General features: G+C 35.5%; 1 protein-coding gene and 1 long non-coding RNA gene across 2 annotated transcripts in view; one reads left to right on the top strand and one right to left on the bottom strand.

Annotated features, from left to right (window-relative positions):
* LOC150104879 (uncharacterized) overlaps positions 1 to 23,950 on the bottom strand; it is a 107,935-nt gene that overhangs the window by 60,614 nt on the left and 23,371 nt on the right. The gene's annotated exons all lie outside the window — the stretch shown is intronic.
* Positions 23,528 to 23,950, top strand: part of LOC150104878 (uncharacterized) — a 205,389-nt gene continuing 204,966 nt past the window's right edge. The window contains exon 1 of the long non-coding RNA XR_016548554.1: positions 23,528 to 23,664. This is a non-coding gene — a long non-coding RNA (uncharacterized LOC150104878). The remainder of the gene's footprint in view (positions 23,665 to 23,950) is intronic.

Below are 23,950 nucleotides of genomic sequence, written 5' to 3'. Positions count from 1 at the left end.
AACAATTTCATTCTGAGTCTTAAGTTTTTGGAATTAGTAAAGAGCCGATTTTCACCTCTCATCGCCGAGGATGAGTACGTTCCTTTGACGTGCTAGATTACAGGCAATGTTCCTAACTCTAACTAGTGTTATTTATATATTTTGTGTTCTACGGTTATTTATGCCGAGAGATTAAAACTCCTTTGACATGCTAGATAACAGGCAATGTTCCTAACCGTAACTAGTATTATTTATATATTTTCTATTTTATGGTTGCTTATGCCAAGGAATTACAACTTTCTTCCACAAATAATAAAAATACAATATAATAAAATAAAAATATAAAAGCCAGCGCGAAAGATCGACCAATTTTGGAATCCCCTGAAAAAAAAAAAAAAAAAATAGAAAGTTCTAGTAGGTGTCTTGATCGAATACACAACGATCTTTCTTCTATGGACACTAGCATCGAGGTTACGACAAGGGCTAAGGGAATTAAAACGCGTTTACATTTTATTTCGGCCAACTAGTCGGTCAGCTCCACAACAGCTTCTCTATTTGAGTGATATTTGTATGCTGTGCAATGTCAACTCGCTGCTAACAAATCCCATTACAGTATATTTCTCTCTCTGCGCAGGCGTATTAAATATTTTCGCAGAAATACCAAATAATCTACTACAAGAGTTATCAAGTACCAGTAATTATAAACGTGGAGATAGAAATGTTTAAATGTAGAGGTAAAATAAAGCATGCAACTGGTTTATAATACCAGCACAACTCGGTTATAATTTTAGCCATGTATAAGCCTATTTATTTCCGATAATGGGATTACTTTGCCCTAGGGTTTCGAGATCATTAGAAACTACATGTTATATTCATCATGCCCCTCCCACTACAAGGAATCATCCCCTCCTTTTTAGTGTAAAATACTAGGCGCAATATAAAATGGTTACATATTAATGATTAAATATACAACAAATGAGAAACCTTGACTGACAAATTAAGCGAATAATCATAAGTATTACAGAACACGTTTTTTCATTGAAAACGATGTTCATCACGATATGAAGAGAAAAGAATGATGTATTTTTCTACATACTTTTTGGAAAAATTACGCTATAAATAAACTCGTTAAAAAAGGAGAAAAACAGAGTCAGAGAATAAATGGTATAAGTTCGAATGTGAAGGTACAAATAGTCCACGCACTGTTTGAACAAATCTATTTCTATAAATAATAAATATGCCGTCAAAATTTAATTCAGTTTCTTACGTGAAAGGCGTTCGTTGGCAAAGAGCATTTGGCTATTACGGAAATAAGATTAGTAAAATATTTACAGAAATAACTCTCCGAAAAGATAAATCTGGCTTTGCCTATTAAGATAGAGACTGTATAAACGAGTTCAACTTATAAGAAGACGAAGACAGAACCGAGCAAATCTTCTCTAAGTACATTTTTTACCATATCAGCTCTGTCATCGCAGACTCAGGCATTTGTAAAATACCACGCGGTGAAATGAATGCGATTGGTTATTCCATAATAGGAAAAATATAAGGTTTTTCACTAAAGGTGTGCTAACTAGTCCCACACAGAAATGAGGGTTTTTTTTTTTTTTCATCTCCTTTCAGAACTTTATTTTATTTTTTTTTTAAATTTCAGTCAGTGAACACACTCAATTTACAACCATTATGTATCTATCCGTTAGTAAATGAAGGTAATGCATAACCAACTTTACATTCCAACTACTACTAAGACTGGGTCTTTAATAAGACTTGATCCAAGAGTTTCTAAAAACATTCTTCCAACGTTAAATATATTGCAAAAATGATGTCAATACATTATGCAACTTTATTGCGTGTATTTTCATGACAAGTTTACCTGTTTTGCCAATGAAATAACAGAATTTTTTGGGAGGAAAAATCTTATAAAGATTCTTAACGACCTAGACAAGATTCAGAGCCAGTTCTTTCCAAACGAAGGACATCGTCGATAATGAGTAAGCTACGAAAGCTTCGGAAAAGGTGAAGGCAATGTTCTTACTATTTCTTCTTTCACATCTCTAGAACCAGCTAAAATAGCTGACCTGGATGGCATCTATCCAAAAATCATAAAGAACTGCAGCCAAATTTCATTAAATGACTGGCTAATAACAGAATATTGCTAGTACTTTAAGAAATCAAAAATAGCTGCTTTATGGGAAAAATCTCCACACCTTGTTAAACATCTGTTTGATAAGGTGATAAGTATCCAAACAGAATGACGAATTCATTTCTTCTCTCAGGATTACCAGCCTCAAACAATATGCTGTAGTTAAAAGGATTCAGAACGACTCTAACGGTTCCTAAAGTGAATTCTATAAACAAGGACCAGTCTTCCACAAGGATCTGCGCTAACTTCAATCTTTACACCTGAGACATTCCGATACTATCTCATAGAATCTGTGTGTGTGCGCAGCTAATTGCAATTCGGTGCCTTTTTAAGTTGCAGAGAAAACAAATGGAGGCCTTATCAAAACTAACTGATTTTAAACAAGAGTGTCTATCACTCTGGATAAAACTGAAGTTAGTGCTTTCCAATTAAACAGAGACTAATCTGACGACGTTCCTCAAGTCCATTAGGAAAGAGAATAGTGAAAGATAACTCCATGGACGTCTTTGGTAAATTAAAAACTCGCAATGACACCTTTCAGAAACTAATAGGCTATCCATAGCTATGTTCTCCCCAGGACCTTTTGAATGGGCAAACCGCCCTGTTGGTTTTACTGACCACCCGGCTAATGTTGTGAATTGACATGGCTAAATAATGAGCAAGAATGGAAAAATTATTTTTGTATGCCCGGCTAATGTTTCATGCTACCCAGCTGGTAAAAATTTCAGGGAGAACACTGCATAGGGAACAAATGCCAATACACTACGCACAACAGCTTTGGAATTGTATCCCACAGCAAAATAATGTGGCTCAACAACGTTCAGTTCTTTGATTAGAGGCATCATTTCTGGAACAATAGTACTCACACCAGCTACTGATTTTTTTTTTAATATTAAATCTGAATAAATTACTTTAAAATGAGCCAAGTACTATGAGGTTAGTTGCAATTTAGAAGTGGCTACGTAGCTTCTAAACTGATGCTTTTGTGAGGAGAAAATTCAGTTCTTCCTTGATGAATATTCACAGGCAGACTAACCTACCTGCGAATGCTCGAGTTAGTACAGCGATTTCAAATAAAAAAAAAACGTGCCTGAAAAAAAAAGTTTCACATTGTGGCAATAACGTGTTATTTGCATTATATGTAGGAATACTTGTGTACTGCAGGGTTGAATAACTTTTCGTGCTTGAGATTTTGATTTAAAATTTTCTTTTTAACTCAGTTATTAAATATAATAAATCAGTATTGGATTTCCCGCCAACCCTAGCAATTCATTGTAGAAATACACTCATATTTTACGACAATTCAGTATTCTTAAACTGCAATATAACATCATTCTTAATTTATCACGCTATTAAGAAAAGGAACTAAATATCACCTAGACGAAATGTTAATTTGCGTGTAAACAGTTAAACCCTCCCATTTTTCTCCTTAGAATCTTTTCACGTAGGTCATGTTCTTGTAAAACTATAAAAAAATTCCACCCCACACAGAGAGAGCATAGTGTTATATCGATGGAAGAGACTGCAGATAGTTGACCAAGCTAAAAACCATAGAATCATAGCCAGGGCCGAATTTAGACTTGCTGAGGCACTAAGCTATACAAAACCCAGCAGCCACCTACTGTTTTAAATTACATCAGCTGGTCTCAGAAAAATTTAAAATATATACGCCTTTTTAATATATGAAAATATATTGTCTTTTAATTTTTATTAAAAAATAAAGTATGCGTTTATAAAATCACAGAAATAATTATATAATTAAAGGGTTTTAAAAACGACAAATAAGGCTAAAAAAAAAAGAAGACAAAATATCTCAATCGCTTTTACAATTCGCCAAAATTATTTTAATGTTATATTTTGTATATTTAAAATTATTTAGAAATTATCATCGTGATATATCTGACTTCATTTGAATGATTTTTCTACGAATATTTTTTTAATCAATTTATATATATATATATATTTTTTTTTTTTATTTGAGGTCCCGGCAGATTGCGAGGCCCTAAGCTGTAGCTTTTTTTAGCTTATACGTAAATCCGGCACTGATCATAGCACGCTACTGAAGATGTGACGTCATCGTATCTGCGATGTTGAAAACAACTGAATTTTGCGTGATGATTCAATGAAGAATGTTCAGTGGCAAATTACTAGAGGAATGTAGGGTTCAAAGTTTGGCAGAAAGGAAGGGGGGGGGATATGACATCAGTTAAGAAGAGTACTCCTAACGAGATTTTAATACATGACAAGTAGAAAAAGATCAACGGGATTCCCTCACCTCCCCCCTCCAGAGGCTGAGTAAATATGGTCGTGAGGTGATGATGGCATGGCTAGTTTTTCGTGGAAGTGAATGGTAAGTAAATACTTCAACGAATGAATTCAAGAAGTGGATAGATGTGTGGATTAATGAATCCACATTAATTCATGGACAATTAAGAATGAATTGAAACGTGCAGGAAGGAGTAAACAACATACTTTGCCTCCTTTCAGGAATATAATTGGATAAGGCCTCTAGGAATTCATAATAAGCTAATACTGGCGGGATTTTAAAAGTATTGTAGAAGTAGTTACTATTTAATAATTGCTGTTACTTATTCTGGTCGCTTGAATCCAGAGGGAGGATACACCAAAGGGCATTCCGTACATTCCCACGGACAAGCCGTTTGTCTAATGGAACCGAAATGATGTGGAGAAAAAAATTAAATTAACTAAAAACAAATAAACCACTTAATAATCTGTGATGCTATTAATCACGTTCAAGATGATGTTTTAGAACGATATCATTTTCTTGAGTATCGGCATTTTGTAGCAACTGCACTTCCCCAACAAAGGATTCAAAAATATAAAAATTCTAAAAACCATTATTTAGGATTATTATCTTTCGATCAAGATGAATCTTAACTGAGCTATGCGCACACAAGTTACATAATCCCTTTATTTCTTTGAAATGGTAATCTGGTGTAAAGTTCACCTTTAACGCCCAACTCAGATCAAAGTACACGAGAAAAGAAATCAATACCTTCGTTGACAATATATTTAGTTCAACGAACTTCGATAGTATGACTATTATAATAATTTGCTGCTTCACAGCAGCATTTGCTTTTCAGCATTTGGATACAAATTACAGCTAAATGAACTGTGTTAACTGCAATGTTCCCGTTGCTGTATTTTGTCAGGTTCTTTAACCGTGTTGGATTGTAGTATTTCTAAATGGATATGAACAAAAACTGGACTTGTGACGATGAAAATTTATAATGAAGGGCTGCCATAGAAGAAAAAAACTGACTTTATGAAGTCAACTATTTTTGTTTCGAATTCTATGGCAGCCCTTCATTATAAATTTTCGAGGTTTGCTCATGCAACTGCCGGAGAAGTATCACTCAAATTTCCTTGTCCTATATTTTCCCTTCAGTTTGAGGTTCTCAAACTGAAGGAAAAAGAGTAGGAGGAAATTAGTTTCATGTCGCCGAAACTCAGTAAATGAGTACTGAGTATGTTCTCCTTATGAAAATTGTGGTAGCCAAGTTCCCATGCGATAGATTCACTTATGTGGTTTACATCCTACTGCATCGCAAACATTCTTCAAAAATCCGAATACAAATTTGATTGATAGTATGTCCATCCCAAACTATCAACATCAACACATCTTTGATGTGTTGATGTTGATCAATGCATTTTATTGGCTGCTTGATGTTATAGCACTACAACAAGTTTCGTTTGTGTCTACCAGTTGGCGTGACAATAGCTTACGTTGTTAAGAATGAAATATAATCTAAATGTTTCGCGTTCAAATCCTATTTAAAGTCAAATATTTTCAGGATAAAATAATTGGCATTTTCGCTCGTCAAAGCTTTAGATTACAAATATTACCAGCATTATTAGAAAGCAAAAAAAAGTTAGCCAAAGGCAAAAATTGGTATTATCAGTTATCATGCCTTGCACTGGTAGAAAACTAGGCCATCGTTAGGTATGGAATGCTGCAACGTATAATTGCGCAGTCGTCCCAAATTTTTATCATCATCCCCCCCCCCTAAAAATGAACGTTAACACAATCGCACCAAAAAGATCATTTCCTCATTACCATGCATTTTATTTTTAATTTGAAGTTCAGAAAGAAATTAATTAAAAACCGAGAAAAAAAAAGGTGTTCGTAGCTTAATTCCACTTCGTTATTGTTGATGCTTGACGATTTTTTTTTTTTTAAATCCTCTTTCCTCTTCAAATACAATCTCGAATATAAAATCTGTAGCGAATTAACATTTCAATCAAACCTTTTACAGACAAACTGAATGAAAGAAAAGTAACGTAATTTATTATCGCGTGCGTTTTATACTAGTTCGTTTAGAAATGTAAATTCACAATGTAAACAAAACATAGAAAATTCATTACGAGTTTTTTTCTTTCTTCTTTCTATTAAATGTGAATTTAAAGAATACTGAAACATTCCAACTTTCAGATCTAATGACAGTTAAAAGAAGTCCAAATTTTCAGATGTTTCTTGAAATCTGTAATTTAATAGTCGCCATTTTAACTTCTGCTTAAATTTACATTTTTTTTTTTTTTTTTGAAAGAAGCACAAGTTTGACACATTCCTAAAAATTTCTTTTTATTCATAAATTTGCACGATGTAGCAGTTCTAAGTAGAAGCAAACAATTATCTGTGATTAAAAATTCCAAGTGAAATCTCCAGGACTTTACTAGAAAGATTTATTATCAAGACTTAATTTTTTTTTATTGTTAAGATATAAGACGAAACTAAGATTTTCGTACAATATTAATTCTATAATCATATCATTAATTAAACGCTTTGTATAATCTCGACTCAAAAAAAAAAAAAAAAAAAATTAAAGTTCACTTCTCACGATAAACTGCCACCAAAACAAATCCACTAAGCGAACATTTCGATTTTCTCCGCACTACTACTACTTGGAGATTTTTTTTTTTCCCGACACCAATTACAAATGTCGGCATTTTTTCTCCTCGCCAAGACTACTTAGTATGTTAGTCATAAAAGAAAGCATTTTTTAATAGAAAAAAATACCACAGTAGCGTAGAACATAAAATTTCTTGTTTGCATATTAAACTTTTCTTTTAACTTAAATACCGAGTATAGGGATTACTAGATCAGGGATAGTTAACGCTAAAATACGGCTTTGCTGGTGATAAAGAAATCGAAGGAAAAAAAAAAACGAATCATAATGCATTTCTAAGCCTCTTCTTAACACATACATAAAGAAGCAAACTACCTGTGTGTGTGTGTGTGTGTGTGTGTGTGTGTGTGTGTGTGTGTGTGTGTGTGTGTGTGTGTGTGTGTGTGTGTGTGTTCACTAGTGGAAGAAGTAGTAAATTGAATGAAAATCCTAGTTTATTTCACTTCTATAGAAGTAATTTGGGAAGTGCCATGTTTCTATAATTTGTTACAAGTTACCAATGAAAACCATCCATATATCCACCAACCACGATAGGTTGTAAACCTACAGTACATCAGTGCCGTACGTAAGCTAAAGCATTTTCTATCAACTTTTATTAATTAATTAAATATTTATTTCGTTTTCTACATAGTTCAGAAATCCTGCTCAAGAAACCAAACATGGAACATACAAATTTCAGTTCATTCCAATAGTTCCTCTTTTCTCATCGAGAGAAGATTTTCCATAGGCTAAGTTAATCTCAGACAGAATACAAATTTTTCGTGTTTTTTTTTTTTTACTACAACCACAAACAAATCGATCTGCCAATACACTAAGAGATATAATTCAAAGGAAGCATCATGGATTGGACTGTCGCTAATTCAAAAGGAAGCATCATGGATTGGACTGTCGCTAATTCAAATCAACCGCATACGTATGCATGCGCACACAACACACACACGCACACTCGTATTAGCAGAATAGCATCTTACAGCCATTCTGCTAATATATATTATAATTTAGCTAAAAGCCTCATCCATATCCTATTCTATGTACAACCGAAAATGGCGATAACCGAATTGATATGATGATAGTATTCAAATCAAACTGCAGATCTCTCACGATTGGGAATGATATCTGCATTAGGGCAAGTCCGGGTGTAAGGATGTGTGATCTGCAGTGCACAGAAGTATGTCACCAATGGTGTACAATTTTCTTGTAATTTTCCAACAGTAACAATACCAGAAAATTCTGACATGATCATTGTTCCCTTTATGTTATAATGGGATAATTGGCAATCATATTATATTAGACGCCAAACACAATGGCGTCTAATCAATTGGTGTGACATTGATTTGTGGCTTCAGCAGTCGATTCTCTCATGATGGAGACAAACTTTGTGCGCCATGAAGGAGTGCATCCTCTTTCCCACTCCTCTGTCTCAACCCCCCAAAGTTGAGAAAATAGAACATGCAAAATACTTAATCACAGATTCATTAATATTTTTTTCTACATGAATATCTTTTATCACAAACACAACGTAACTTCTTATTTCTCAATCTTTACTTTCTAAGTAGTGTAGGTGCCGAGTTCTACAGTTGCGAGCCTTGACTGTCACACGTACGCAAGTTCTCGTTTCCATTCGCGTGTGCCTTAATAAAAGAAGGGTGTCAGTGACTGTTTGCTCTCCTAATTAATACTAAAAGAACCAAATTCGTATGGCAGAAAATCCTTTTCAGCGAGACAAAGTGCTAACTGGGGGGGGGGGACTTGGAGTAACCAACCAATCTTAGCATTGATAAGTTTAAAGCAAAAGGAATATTGTAGACGTAGAAGTTCTAGTTCTACGCCTGTCTTATTGATTGAATTTTCAAGATCATAAGATAAGAAACTACTGGGATAAACTGCACCTTTTCATGAAATAGGAAACACCCATAAAAACACATGAAAAGCCTATATAATAATAATAATAATAATAAATGAAACAAATTTAGTATTATATTAGTATTTTTTTTTATATTCTACTAAACCATACCACAGAAAACCTGAAGGGGGAGGGACGAAGAGCAAATTGATAGCGATTTGATGATATTCACCCGAAAAATCAGAGAAACAGTGCCCTTAAGAAGACAAGTAAATATTAAACCACCTTAAAGCGATAATGAAATGCAGGACATCCTGTCCAATTCTCGTCCGTCCTTAGACGAGCTGAATCCTCTAATTAGGGGGGGGTAGGCCATTTAATGCAGCCGACTTGCCATTCCTCCATCCCTGTAAGGATAAGTATTTTATTGTAGGTGTGTTCACGGGGCCTGTTTCAAGGGATGAAACCCTATACATCTGTGTGAGCAGCTAACTCACCAGCAGTTGAAAGGACTTGATAATGATTATTTGTGTCATTAGACTGGATTCGAACCCATTTCTTTCCTTCATTCTTTCTACACATCTAGATCATCTATTTCTCACTCTATTGATTTTCTTAAATAAATTAATTTGATGATATAGACATGTCAAATCCTGGCTTGTTCTTATTATCCAGCTCTCTCTTCTCATCTCATCTCATCCATTCTTTTATTTCTTCACTGTGACGTTAATAAATGTTCCTCAGACCTAACTTCAACTTTTCTGGAATAAGTGCTTGACCAACTTGAATCTAAAATTCAAACATTAGTTTGGAAATGTGTGGTTAGTTTCCTTCAGCAAAGTAATCACTTATTATTTATGGCTTTTTAAGCTACGCAAGATATGGGAAGGAGGGGGGGGTGGCATTCCCAGTTTTTATTTAATTTATTTTTGTACTACAGGTATGTTAGGAGATTGAATGGAACCATCTGACTTCCTAGTGGTTTTAGGAAGTCTGATGGTTCCATTCAATCTTCTTATGCATACTTCACTTTCGAACCTATGATCAAAAGAAGATCGCTGACATCCGATGTTTTATTAAGCAGCAGGTTGGCACCATATTTCATCATGTTATCACATGATGCAAGCCAGGCTTTGTAAGAAGTTAATTTTATGAAATATTTTTTACTTATCTTCTTATTCCTTCCCTCCTCTTTTACCTTGCAGTGTCTAGGATTTTTCTGCATTTAGCCGCTAACCAGTATCGAGGATAAGTTGATTAGCGCTATGCCTCCCGGTGTGTCCTATGTCTGTAGACGCGTGTTTCACGGGCAGGTTTGCCTGTTCTGGGGGTCGAAAAAAATCGAGTTTCCGGGTGAAAAAAAAAAAAAAAAAAAAAACCCGGCTAACTCACCTTTAGTCGAAAGAGACCACATAAAGGTTCCTCACGTCTCTGGCGGGAATCGAACCCAGGTCTTTCCGACCAAAGAAGTTAATTTTATGAAATATTTTTCACTTACCTTCTTATTCCTTCCCTCCTCTTTTACCTTGCGAGGATTTTTTCTGCATTTAACCGCTACACTATCTATACTGAGCTACGGGGGCTCATATTTTTCACTTAAAATTATGAAAATAAAATAAAAGAATCTTAATGAAACGAAATCCAAACATCGAAAGAGAAGAGCACAGCACAAATACTGGTATAAATTTAACATGTTTTCACTCTTATTCTGCAAAGACATAGACAATTTTTTTTTAATAAATTTTTTGGAACTTCAACTTACCAGTACCCACTTGTATGTCTTTGTAGAACGGTCGACTCTAGAACTAGCTCCTAAAGGTGAAGACAGCAAATAATGTCTATGAAGTTGTTTGAGGCTTTAGCTGCTACTAATACAAGCAGGCGAAATTTTTCTCCATTTTAAGTAAATGTTCGAAATTACACCCTCTGTCCAAAAATAAACCGAACTTTTCTAAAATAGAAGAAACTAGTGGTGGTGCCACCTGTTCTTTTCTGTTGTCGAAAACGGCAACCTTCATTAGTGTTGTGTCAACTGTTTATGACATTTGTTTCATTAGAAGCCGAGTTATAGTGCGAAAAGTGACAGTGTGTTTTGACGAACGGTCGGAAAATGAGTTCCAAACAGAGAGCTGCGATCGACGTTTGTGTTAAACTTGGTAAAAGTTTTACCGAAACGCATTAAATGCTTCAAAAAGCATACGGTGATGAATGCTTATCCTGAACTCAAGTTTGCGAGTGGTTTAAGCGATTTCAAAGTGGTCGTGAGATGCTTGAGGACGACGAAAAGCCAGGCCGTCCAAAAACTGGACTGAGTGAAGTTAACATCCAAAAAGTGCGCGATTTCATCAAAGAAAACCCGAAATCATCCGTGAGATTGATTGAAGATGAATTGGGGATTCCAAAATCAAACTGTGCACAACCATTTTGACCGAGAGTTTTGGCCTTCATAAATTGAATTCGCGATTTATTCCCCACAAGTTGACCGACGACCAAAAAATGTATCGAATTGAACACTGCAAGGACCTCATTAAAACTGCTCGTAAGGAACTTCCTTGAAACGATCGTTACTAGAGACGAAACGTGGTGTTTTGAGTATGAGCCCGAGACAAAGTGCCAGAGTGTTGAGTGGAGACCACCAAAAGAGAGGCATCCGAAAAAAAGTCGCTTGGAGAAGGACATTATCCACAAAGAATTCGTTCCGCCTGGCCAAACGGTCAATGGTGAGTTTTATCTCGAAGTTTTGAAGCGATTGATAGCGAGAATTCGTCGCGTACGGCATGAATATCGTGACGACCGACCGTTTGTCAAAACACACTGTCACTATAACTCGGCTTCTAATGAAACAAATGTCATAAACAGTTGACGCAACACTAACGAAGGTTGCCGCTTTCGACAACAAAAAGATACAACAGGTGGCGCCACTAGTTTCTTCTATTTTCTAAAAGTTCAGTTTCTTTTTGGACAGAGGGTGTAAAATGACCACAGTCGTGTAATTCGAGATTACACGATTTTGGTTATTCAACAGTCCCAATAAGTCTTCAGTATACGGCAGTCCGACAAAGGTAGCACGAAGCGAAAAGACCAGAATAATATGAACAGCAAAGACCAACCTACTTTAGGATGCCCGCTCATCCCATGACGTACGACATGCCAATCCATCCAGCAGCACACAATTGTTAATTGAATTCAGTACGTGAAGGAAAACTGAGCGATGTCAATTCACTTGCTTTTGACTACGTTAACAAAAACTATTGAAACATTCAGCATGATATGACACTAGAATACTTTCAGCATTGTATTGTTTATAGAGAAAGGGTGTTTCATCCAATGAATTGCTGCTACCCAATTAAAACTAGGTTTATTTCAACAATCAGAATACACAAAAATCAACAGATCAACCTTTTTGAAGCAATACTTCCGGTTACAATATGAGGTCATTCAAGAACAAGGTCATGCTGCACGATGAATGGAATTTGGAAGGCGTAGTCTATTTTCATTTGGTACCGAAAGGGCGCGCCATCAGCACCAATCTGCATTCTCAAAAACTAGTGCAAGTTGCACGCTATTCTACATAAGCACTGTTCCACTGATGGGGAACTGAAAGGTGTTTCCTCAAACTAGATTTAGGATGGGGAAAGAAAAATCAAGTTGAAAATTGAATTTCTTCCTTACCTAGAATACAGTGCATACTTGTGCGGTAGTAATAATATTTCGTCCTAATCAGTAGTTTAGGACGAAATATTATTGCTGAAAAGGTTTGTGTATTAGCAATGTTGTAAAGCACCGAATGGATGGAGAAAGGGGGTAACAAGTATGGATAGCAGTTGCAGAAAACAGCTTTGGAGAAGTGCAAGAAAATACGCTTACTATTTGGCAAGTTTTATATTTCTCCTTTGTGTGTGCGTGTGTGCGTCAAGCTTGTTGATATTATAAGTCTCAATATATAAAGTGACGAAAGACCAGTTTTATGTTTATCTATTCAATTTTGCAGGAGAGCCTCCGTAGCATGTTCTTTAACAACGATGTTCGAATCCCCACTAAGCGAAGAACCACTCTAAGGTCTTTACATCGTAGGTCAGTTAGTCGGTCTCATACAGAAATAGCAAGATACTCCTACGCATTTAATAGACTTAGCGGATAGGATTTACCGCATTATCACTGTGATGCGATCATTTCCAAAAAGTCAGGACATCCGAAGATTTTGCAAATATTTATCCCAAATGTAAAATGAAAATAAATAAAAATAGTAAAATTTTAGATTCCTGATTTGGTTCTCCCTAAGCCAGGGGTCTTCAACTCATGGCCCGCGGAGCTCTTTGCCGTGGCCCGCCGGCCATTTTAAAAAAATAACTACCTAACATTAAAACGCGATTAAATAAAAAATAATTTCAGTGAAGCCCGCGCGGCCACTCAGCTATACTGCGGTATTTAGAATTGTAAGATGCTTTCCAGATTCACAAGGAACGCTGTGCATTTGATAGTTTAAGTTTACATAAAATCCTATAAAAATAAATATTAAATAGACATGCTTCTTCAGCCATCTACCAGCGCCAAGCGGTACTTAAGTAGTAGTACTAACGTCGCAGGTAGATGGCTGAAGCAGTAGTTCGTACGAGTGAGCTTCTAGTGCCCTCCAGATACACCTCGAAGGTTCTCGATACTTCGTTATTTTCATATAAATACAAGAGGATCTCATCCACAGTCAGTCAGTCGTGAACAGTGTGATATTCGTGTATAAGCACACGCAGGTTCGTCGTGTCAGCCATAGCCTATTGTGATTTTATATTGCCAGACTTTTTTCATTAGTGAGAAACATATTCAGTGGATAATAACCGTTACACGGCCATTTGGGATCATTTTTTGGGTTCATCACTATAGCATCTACGAGTAAAAAGCGTAAATCAAGTGATTTTTGTCGGGTTTGTAATGAAAAGTGGACCAATTTGTACCTTTGTTTTGTGCCGATCGATGATAAACCAGTGTGTTTAATTTGTCGTGAGTCAGTGTCAATATCAGAAGAATACAATATAAATAGACACTATAAGACAAAGCATGCGTCCAATTTCGATCACCTTCAAGGGCAGGTTCGTGTGGACAAAGTGAACCGTCTCCAAATTGATTTAAAATGCCAGCAGGGTACGTTTAAAAGGTAGAGGGAAGTGAGCGAAGCGTGCGTCAAAGTAAGTTATGTATTCAATAATAGCTGAATAAAATTGCTAAAAAATCAAGAGCCTTCTTGGGCGGCGAGTTTGTGAAAGTGTGTCTCATCGCTGCTGGGGAAATTCTGTGCCCAAATAATAAGGAAGTGTTTAAAAAAACCGAGTTTGTTTGGGGTAACTGCAGCACGACGTGTCGAAGAACTTGCCACTGCCATTGAAGGAACTTTTAAAAAAACGGTCGTCCGAATTTACGTCATATTCACTTGCTTTAGATGAGAGCACAGATGTGAAGGATACAGCGCAACTGGCTCTCTTTGTCCGTGGCATTGATCAACAATTTACTGTGACTGAACTGTAGCGCTCGTATCTATGAAGGAACGACAAAAGGCACTAATATTCTTGAAGCCGCCAAGAAAACGCTCCTGCGTTTCGACCTCAGCTTAACCAATCTCGAGGGGTGTGGTAACTGATGGTGCCCCTGCTATGATGGGAAAGAACGAAGGGTTTGTTGCGCTGCTACGGGAAGAACCAGAACTAGAAGGAAAAGATTTCGTTTATTACCAATGTTTAATCCACTAGGAGAATTTGTGCGCGAAAACTATTGGATCTGAGAATGTCATGAAAGTTATTGTGACTGTTGTCAACTTTATTAGGGCAAGAGGATTGAATCATCGTCAATTCCAAGAGTTTTTGACCCAAGAGTGTGAAGCGGATCACGGCGATGTAGATGACAGACTTTGCCTTTGTGACCGACATCTCGTTGCATATGAATGACCTAAATACGAGGCTACAATCCAAAGATCAACTGGTGCACACTCTGTTTAATCACATCAAAGATTTTGTGGCCAAGCTCAACCTTTGGGAGGCACAACTCGTAAAAAAAGACTTCATTAATTTTAAGCTTCTCGTTGGGTCCAACTGTTCGTCTCTTGATGAATACGCTAGAAAATTAGCCGTGTTGCGAAGTGAGTTCGAAGAGAGATTTAGTGATTTTCGTAACCAACAGTCTTCTTTAGATTTATTTTCAATGCCATTCAGTGTCAATGTTGCAGAAATGCTAGGCTCAATGCAAATGGAGCTGCTTGAACTCCAAAACAATGAGAGAAAAATTATTCAACGTATCCTTGCTTACATTTTACAAAGGCTAGATTTCTGAGGACGCATTCCCTAATCTTCGCCGGCATGCTTTGAAGATGTGCGCTTTATTAGGAAGTACATACTTATGTGAGCAGTTGTTCTCCAGAATGAAGCATGTGAAGTCCAGGACAAGAACTCAGATTTCGGACCAACATCTTGAGAATACTCTGCGCATAGCGACTTCCAACATTGATGCCAACATCGACAAGCTGGTCAAGGAAAAGAATTGCCAAGTTTTTCATTAACATTGTAAAAAATGAATGTTTTTTTCATTAAATTATCTTTGGATTGTATTTACTTATCACGAACCCGACTCCTACCTACACTCTTAAAGCTGAGTTTGTTTATTTTTATAGGATTTTACGTAAAGTATCAAATTCACAGCGTTCCTTGTTAATCTGGAAAGCATCTTACAATTCTAAAAACCGCAGTGTAGCTTAGTGGCCGCGGCCTTCATTGAAATTTTTAATGCGGCCCCCACTGTCTGAAAGGTTGAAGACCTCTGCCCTAAGCGATATTCACATTTGAATCAAACGAAGAATAGCTCCATTCTTGCAGATCTGTACACCGAAGATTCTTTAATAGCGTTGTTATCATATTTTATATTCGATTAGAAGCATGATGAGATGATATGAAGACAAATTTCCTCCTTCGTTTATCTTCTAAATATTCCTTTATAGGGAATATTTATACCACGAGAAAACATTTTTATGGGGTTCTGGACAGGATCAGATTTAAGGTTGTTGTAACCCTAAAATATAACTTTAATAGGTTCCCTCCTCCCAGTTTTCCATCTAATTTATATACAGTATACAGTTGTCCTTTGAACAACGCTGTGGTTAGGGGATCCGATCACCTCGTTGTTCGAAAATCCGCGTAGAACTTTTGAATCCTCCAAAACTTAGCTACTAATAGCCTGTCGACCGGAAGCCTTATCGATAACAAATAGTCGATTAACACATATTTCGTATGTATTATATACTGTATTCTTACAATAAAGTAAGCTAGAGAAAAGAAAATTTTATTAAACAAAATCATAAAGAAGGAAAAATACATTTACAGTATCGATAAATACTGTACTGTATTTATCGATACCCTAAGTTTACATCGTCTGTTTACAAGATGAAGCGTGTATCATTATTGTCTTATATTATACAAAACACTGTAGATGTTATACGTGTTACTAACACTAGACATCAAAAATGAAAAGATAATACGAAAAAGAAATTCGTATTTATTTACAGGTACAACGATTCATACATTGATAACGAAGCAGCAGCAATATGATTGCTTTATGGTAGCCTAGTGCAATCGATACCATTGCTTCGTGGTAGCCTAGCCTATACACTAATGAATGAATCGTTATTTTTTTTTATTTTATGGTAATTAATGTAAATAATTAGTAATTTATTTTATGCAGTTATGATTTAATACTGCATCGTTACGTTTCTTTACATTTCTGTCGACTGCAAATGGCTATGCACGGTCTGTAAGTGTTTGTGGGCGTAAGTTTTGATAAATTTTAACCCTTTATAATAGATTTGTGTACACTTTATAGTAGTAAATGATAAAATAGACTAGTATCTACATATATTTTATGCATTCATTACATGTCTAACGTTTTCTTAACTTTTTAGATATTTCTGAGCTACACGGTTCGTCTGTGAAATTTTTTTTTTCAAATTGTCGAAATCTCGAATTTTCAATATATTTATTCAAAAAAAAAAAAAAAAAATCACGTATAAGTGGTACCCACCGCACAGTTCAAACCAGCGTTCTTCAAGGGTCAACTGCACACACAGCTGCGCAGACCTGTCACTGCTCTGAGCAGAAAATTTTTACAGTGCGCTACACTTTTGTTTGTTGTGACATCATTGCAAAATACTGTTTATGACGTCATCTTCATACGGGGTTTTAAGTCTATCTCATAACTCCGACCAGCCAAGATCACATGACCTAAATGAACCAAACCAACGAATAATGAATAATTGCAAAAAAATTATAAAGGAACACCGGAATAGTAAAATATTTTGTTTGTAAAATGATTAAAATAAAAAAAAAAGTCGACATCCTTATTTAACTGAGAAGTTTCTCCGGTTTTGGAGCTGTTTACCAACATTTGGGATCTCTGTGGCTAGTCAAGGAACACCCACCGTTTATTCGCAACAGCAAACCTGTCCAAATCACTGTTGGAACACTAACACTGGATGAAAGTGTAGATGGCATATTTTGTATTGTTGTACACGCTGCATGCCAAACTCCATGTTGGAATACCATGAGACCACACCCAGTACCCGACTAATATGGGGGGAAGGGGGAATTAAAGAAAAGAAATTGGATTACTTGCACTATGGACAACGCAAAAATAGCGCCATTAAAACTCTTAATATTATTAACAACATAAAAATAATTTACTATTATAACCCGAAAGATGATGCCCGTTCGAAACCAGCCTGCTATTTTTTTTTCCTCAAGATAAAAAAAAAAATGGCGTGCAGAGCTTAGAAATGGATTGCATTTACTCTGACGATTTATAATAGTTAATATTTCTGACAAAGGTTACAAGATTAACAAAAAAGCATCTAAAGAAAATTCTCATGACTATGAGCAGCGCTACAATTTTTAAAATCCAAGAATAGAAGAAGCAGCTTTTCTAGTAGCTATCCAGGAAACTGAATTATAATCGAGGTACATGAAGGTTATTTCTAGCATCTAAAAAAAAAAAAAAGAAGAAAAAAAGGGATTGGAAGACTTGAGCCACTGCCAAGAAGTGAAAGCTGACGACATGTATTAATATTATAATTAAGGAGTGGATGAGATATGCCAACGAAGAATGATACACCATTTTTATATAATGTTTCGAAAATAATATTAATATTTGCTTTTAAAGATTACCATCAAGTGTGTAAATCTGATAATGAATTTAGATTAATTGTGTTAGAAATAGTGTAGTGTGGGGTGGTCGCCCACAATGAGTTCTGATGGAAGCGTCATGCAATAATAATAATAATAATAATAATTTGCTTACAGAATAGGTGAGAGGAGATTACAAATGGAAAAAAAAAATTTTTTTTTTACTCCAGTACGACATTTAGAGGTAATTCACACAACCGTCTATATGCTAATGAACCAAGGATACATTGTTAATATAAGCAGTTTAAGAAGTGCATTGAGCAATGCAAGAATTTTCGATTGATTTGGCCCTTTTTTTTTTTTTTTTTATATATAAATGAACGCACATCCATCAAATGTGACGGATGCAATGGACGCCCTTCTGCAGCAGTATGTAATGACAAAAAGAATGGTTAATATGAACTGTCCATGTAGTAGGACTTTCGAAATTTGCCACAAAAATGATCATTTTTGTGGTCTTGCAAAAAAGAAACTTCATAACACATCAACAGTCACCTAGTTTACCTTGTGCGGTAATTTGGGATGAACAAGGTATTGCGTTGCTGTGATTATTTTGCTCCGATATTATGAGTTCGAGCAACTCACTTTCTTTCTTTTTATGACAAACTACCAAATCTTTCCAATCACCAATCTTATCTTTCAGCATTGAATTAAATCACAAACTGACGTATGAAAAATATTGTACTGCAATTTCTCCTTATATGCAACGGATATAATCCCATGTGAATTTTTCAACTGTACGGTAAAAAGATTTATGTGGAACACAAAATATGTGTATGGGCAGTTTTTAGAATCTTTGTAAAAACGTGGATAATCCAAAACTGTACTCTAGAAATCAAACATGGACCTCTTTCATAAATCACCTCAGACCTCCAATAAATAGAAGGCAAGCCTCATACTGCAAAAAACATTCACAAAACCCATGCCCATAGTCTGTTGGCTGGAGAACGGATTAATTGCCCATCGGCAAATCAGATCGGCCAATTTAAAATAAACTATTTAATCCCTGCATATAATAAGGAACACCTCTTGTATTTTCAGTATGTAAAACAAAATTAAAATAATTTAAAACCTGCAAGTTTTAAATTCATGCACTATAAAGCACCATTTCAAATAAAAACGCTTTAACCGATATATCGGGGAGGGAGATTAAGGAAATTCTAGTCAACCCCGAGTTACCGAGTAGCTTTGATGATCACTTACTGTTCTTTTATGCAATTGAATTTGCATCTTTGAATGCTCGGAATATAGCAATAGATTGAAGATTTTTGCTGTTTAGAATTATGGCCTAAACTAAAAGGTATAAGACTAGTATAATTATGTTTTAAAACATAATACCCTGGCCTCATTATGGATACGTGTGTCCTTCGGTCTGTTTGCCTGTTTCGCGTAAAAAATCCTGCCATTTCCCTTATGAGATTAATTGTTGCCTTACACTGAAGAGCCCTTATAAAAATTCTTCGAACTCGGTCTTTCAATGGGCATCGTCGATATTAGGCTATGGAGGAACCAACTATGGATTGAAGGAGTAAACGCCATCTGGATCAGGCTTCTTATAAGTGGTCGGTATTAAAGCATTGCAGAACCATCGATACAAATGCTGCAGAGAGAATTTTATCTTCCATATACTTCTTGGGATAATACAGATGGCAAGTAACAAAAGTACAGAATAATTCACTTTACAGCCTATGGACAGTCAACAAGATAGGCACTGGACAACCTAATAAGAGTTGCTTTTAAGGCTTCCTTTACCTTTCGAAAAGAAATCATGTACTTCAAATACAAGATAAAAGGGAAAGTGAGTATGCGAGGCCATCTCTGGCATATGAATAAACGGTGTAGGTGACAAGATGGATTTTTTTTTCTTTTTTTACCTCGAAGGTGATAAGTGGGTAAGTGAATGTTTATCAAGGGGTATAGTGAGTTCAATAACTGAATGCGTTTAAGAGACAGTATATCCTAAGACATACAATCTCCCTTATCACCTGAATTTATGAAATACAGTGGAGACGGTGTAGAAGGGTAATAACCAAGATCCAGGATCTTGGAATGTTGACTACATGGATAAGTTCCGGAAACGTGAGTTATAAAGTCTAGATGAAGATGGAAGAAGAGGGGATAAAGCAGACCTATAACTTCGTGCGGATCACATAAAGTAGAATTTTTATCCTCTCCCATAGAGAATTGTGAGTGCATAGATACCGAATAAATTTAAGAAAATACGACAGAATTAAGAAAGCTAAAGTGCATCGTGCACAAGAATTCTCGGAAGTCCATGGAGGTCAGAAGATTTTTTTTTTATAAGGATGGCATATATCTGCAAATATTATAATTGCTATAAATATGTACTTACATAATGTGTGCCTGCTTTCCAAACACTTAAGCTGACATCCGTATTTCGCAGATAAAACAGATAATACAGTACATTCCACTTTGTGTGCACACAAAGGGGCGTAATCCATATCAAAGGTCGTTCTACAAGCTTTGTCAGGATCTTCAATAACGGTTTAGCCAAGGGTGTGTGTGTGTGTGTGTGTGTGTGTGTGTGTGTGTGTGTGTGTGTGTAGTGGCCCCTTGCCTTTAATACAAAGCATCATACATCTCCTCCAGGAGATGTGCTTTGCATTAAGGGTAAATATTAAGATTAGTGATCAGAGCTTATTCTACTTTTACCATGAGTTGCCTTGGTCTTTCATTACGTGCAGGATCAGCTAAACTTGCAACACTTGCAGGCGCAAACTTGACTTGTTTGTCTGTTTGCTTACTTGGGAAATGGAGTAAAACCAGGTTTAAAATAGCTTGGTATCTTTAACACACACACACACACACACACACACACACATATATATATATATATATATATATATATATATATTAGGATAACCAAGTTATTTTATAAACTTGTTTATTTTAACTCCTAATCCCAAGTATGCAAACAATTAAGTTTGCGCCTGAAACAAAGTTCAAGTCTAAAGATGATACAACACCAGGGCAACTCATTGTAAAGGCGGGTAAAGCTCTGATCACTATTCTTAGTATTTTCCCATAATGTAAAGCACATCTCACTAGAAGATGTATACTGTAATGCATTATGAGTGGGGTCACTACCCAGACCGGTTTCAACCTTTTTTGAGGTCTCCTCAGTGAGTAGCTAGACCCTAAATACCAAGGTTATAGTAATACGGTGTTGACTATCCTAATATACAATATCCCCAAGTTAAAAAAAATTTATTACATCTATATCTCCTCCAGAGATTTTTATTAAAAATAAAAACACCTTGTTGCAACTTCTATAGGTAAAGTTGATAAGGCTCCATATTACTATAACCTTGGTATTTAGGGTCTAGCTACTCACTGAGGAGATCTCAAAAAAGGTTGAAACCGGTCTGGGTAGTGACCCCACCACCCATAATGCATTGCAGTATACATCTTCTAGTGAGATGTGCTTTACATTATGGGAAAATACTAAGAATAGTGATCAGAACTTTACCCACCTTTACAATGAGTTGCCCTGGTGTTGTATCATCTTTAGACGAACTTTGTTTCAGGCGCAAACTTAATTGTTTGCATACTTGGGATTAGGAGTTAAAATAACTTGGTTATCCTAATATACAATATCCCCAAGTTAAAAAATTTATTATATATATATATATATAGCTTATTATTTCTCGTAGATACGCCCTTCGACCTTAAACCTCTTTAACTGTTAAATATTTTATTGGATAAGAGAAGGCAGACTGTGTTCTTCTATAGGTTTCGACATATTCCCTCGGGTAATTTCCCATTCCGTTTTTTTTAAAAAAGAAAATTACGAGAGAAAAATCTTTTGCGTAATTCTGTGCATTCTGATGTTCTTCCAGGAAGCAAGCTTGCTGCAGCTGTCGAGTATTTCTTGCACACTGCAAGTTGGAGAATCGAATCTTGTGAAGCATCTCTTCTTCACGCCTTTCGAGTAATAAATGATAAAAAATGACAGTAAAGGCCTAAATTACAGCTTAAAACCATTTTCGGTACGATTCTCTTCTACTAAATTGTAATTATCGTTAATGGTTATGCACTTCGTAACGTATTTTCCTTATTCAATTCCCAACTACTGAGGATGAGCACACCTGCTGCTATTACATTACACAACAATTCTAGGGATTTCTTGGCTTTAACGTAGGTAATAGATTAACTTTTGAGCTGAACCCTCGCCGTGTATTACTAAACTAGATAAATAACGACCAAAACGTCTATGCTTGAACTATTACAGTGGTGCAATTCACTATATTTTATTATTTTATAAATTCAAAAACATTTGTTATGTTATTGTACAGCCTAGTTAAGCCTATTTTTTTGCGAGCATTCAAAAGATGCAATTAATGAATACTTAAGAAATGAATCAGCTCATAAAAGCACTTGACAGTGAATCATCGTTAAGTGTAGATTATTCAGTCTGCTTTTTATTTAGCCAATGCAACACACATTTCAGAAACCTAAGATGCAATGCCAGTCTTATCTTATTTTTGCTTCGACGCATTATTTTACTTCTATATCGTAACAACTACAAAATAACTAGTTGGTCAAATTAAGAACCTTCATAAATTTAACTCCAGTCTGATACTCCTGCTCTACTAATATATAATAAGACTCGCATGTTTATGGCAGATGTGCTGTTATGATTCCGTATTCCTGTGGCAACAGCAGATTCTACTTTAGTCTACGAGCCACAGTCTGTTTTCGCTGTCGGAAAGCATATTTACATAAAGAAAGCGAGCCGTCCGTACCTTAGGGTCAGTTCTCGCTCCTCCTCCCCACCCCACCTCCAACCATTCTGCACTTCGAATCCAACTTATATCAAGAATATGCGGACTGCACTTTAAGGAAAGAAATAGATGTAATATTTTAGTACACGTGCAACTAAATTTTAGTTTCTATATGTTTTAGGTTCCGTTTGTATCCTTAATAATATTTAACTTCTAATATTTCCAGAAAAATATTTATTCCAGGTTTCCAAATAGGAATAGTTATATCAATGTAACAATCTTATGGAGAATAGAGGGTGGTAAAGATGAAACAAGATTATAAGAACACAAACAGTTGAACCGTTCATTATCCATGTTATTTAGTTTAAGTATTAATAAATTTAGTTAACTTAGAAGCTAAATGTTTTCAGTTTCATTTTATTAATATTTGAATATACAATTTCATATCTTAACTTTCTATATATAATAAAATAAATATTTCGTTGTTATATTCTACCGTGTATGTCATGGTCATATATATATGCTAATAACAGGTGCTTGCATATTGTACAAGTTTCTGCTCTTTGAAAGATAAATTAACGTCCTCCTCTTAATTTAGCATAAATTTACACAATTCAAGTAAATTACGTAATTATGTGTTGTTTGTGCTATGGATAATAGGGTGCGCAAGTGTCAGCCCTGAAAAGTCATTGTGCCTTTAACTAAAAATGGTCAGACAACACGGATTACCTAGGATTTTTTTAAGTGCCAATCTGAAGTAATGGAGCAACTGGAGATAATGCCTTCCCCCAACTACCATCTGGCAATTAAGCATATGGTGAGTTATTGGATAATATACTATTATTGACTTTTCCACCAACTGCACATTTTTTTTGTTTTTTTTTTAACATAACATGCTAGCAGTCTGCCTAGTTAAGCATTTTCTAAATTTTAATGAATTGCTATAAAGTTTCGAAAAAAAAATCTAAAATCGTCAGTTTTACTTTTCATGTAACTACGTTGATATCCTGAATCTAATTCTGACTTCAACTTAAAAAAAAAAAAAAAATATATATATATATATATATATATATATATCATACCTCAATAAGGCTGATGAAAAG

The sequence above is a fragment of the Typopeltis vanoorti genome, chromosome 7 (genome assembly GCF_054136105.1).
Source record: "Typopeltis vanoorti isolate ZY-2024b chromosome 7, IOZ_Tvanoo_1.0, whole genome shotgun sequence".
NCBI lineage: Eukaryota > Metazoa > Arthropoda > Arachnida > Uropygi > Thelyphonidae > Typopeltis > Typopeltis vanoorti.
The sequence above is the reverse complement of the archived record's forward strand: the minus strand, read 5'-3'. Positions and strand labels throughout refer to the sequence as shown.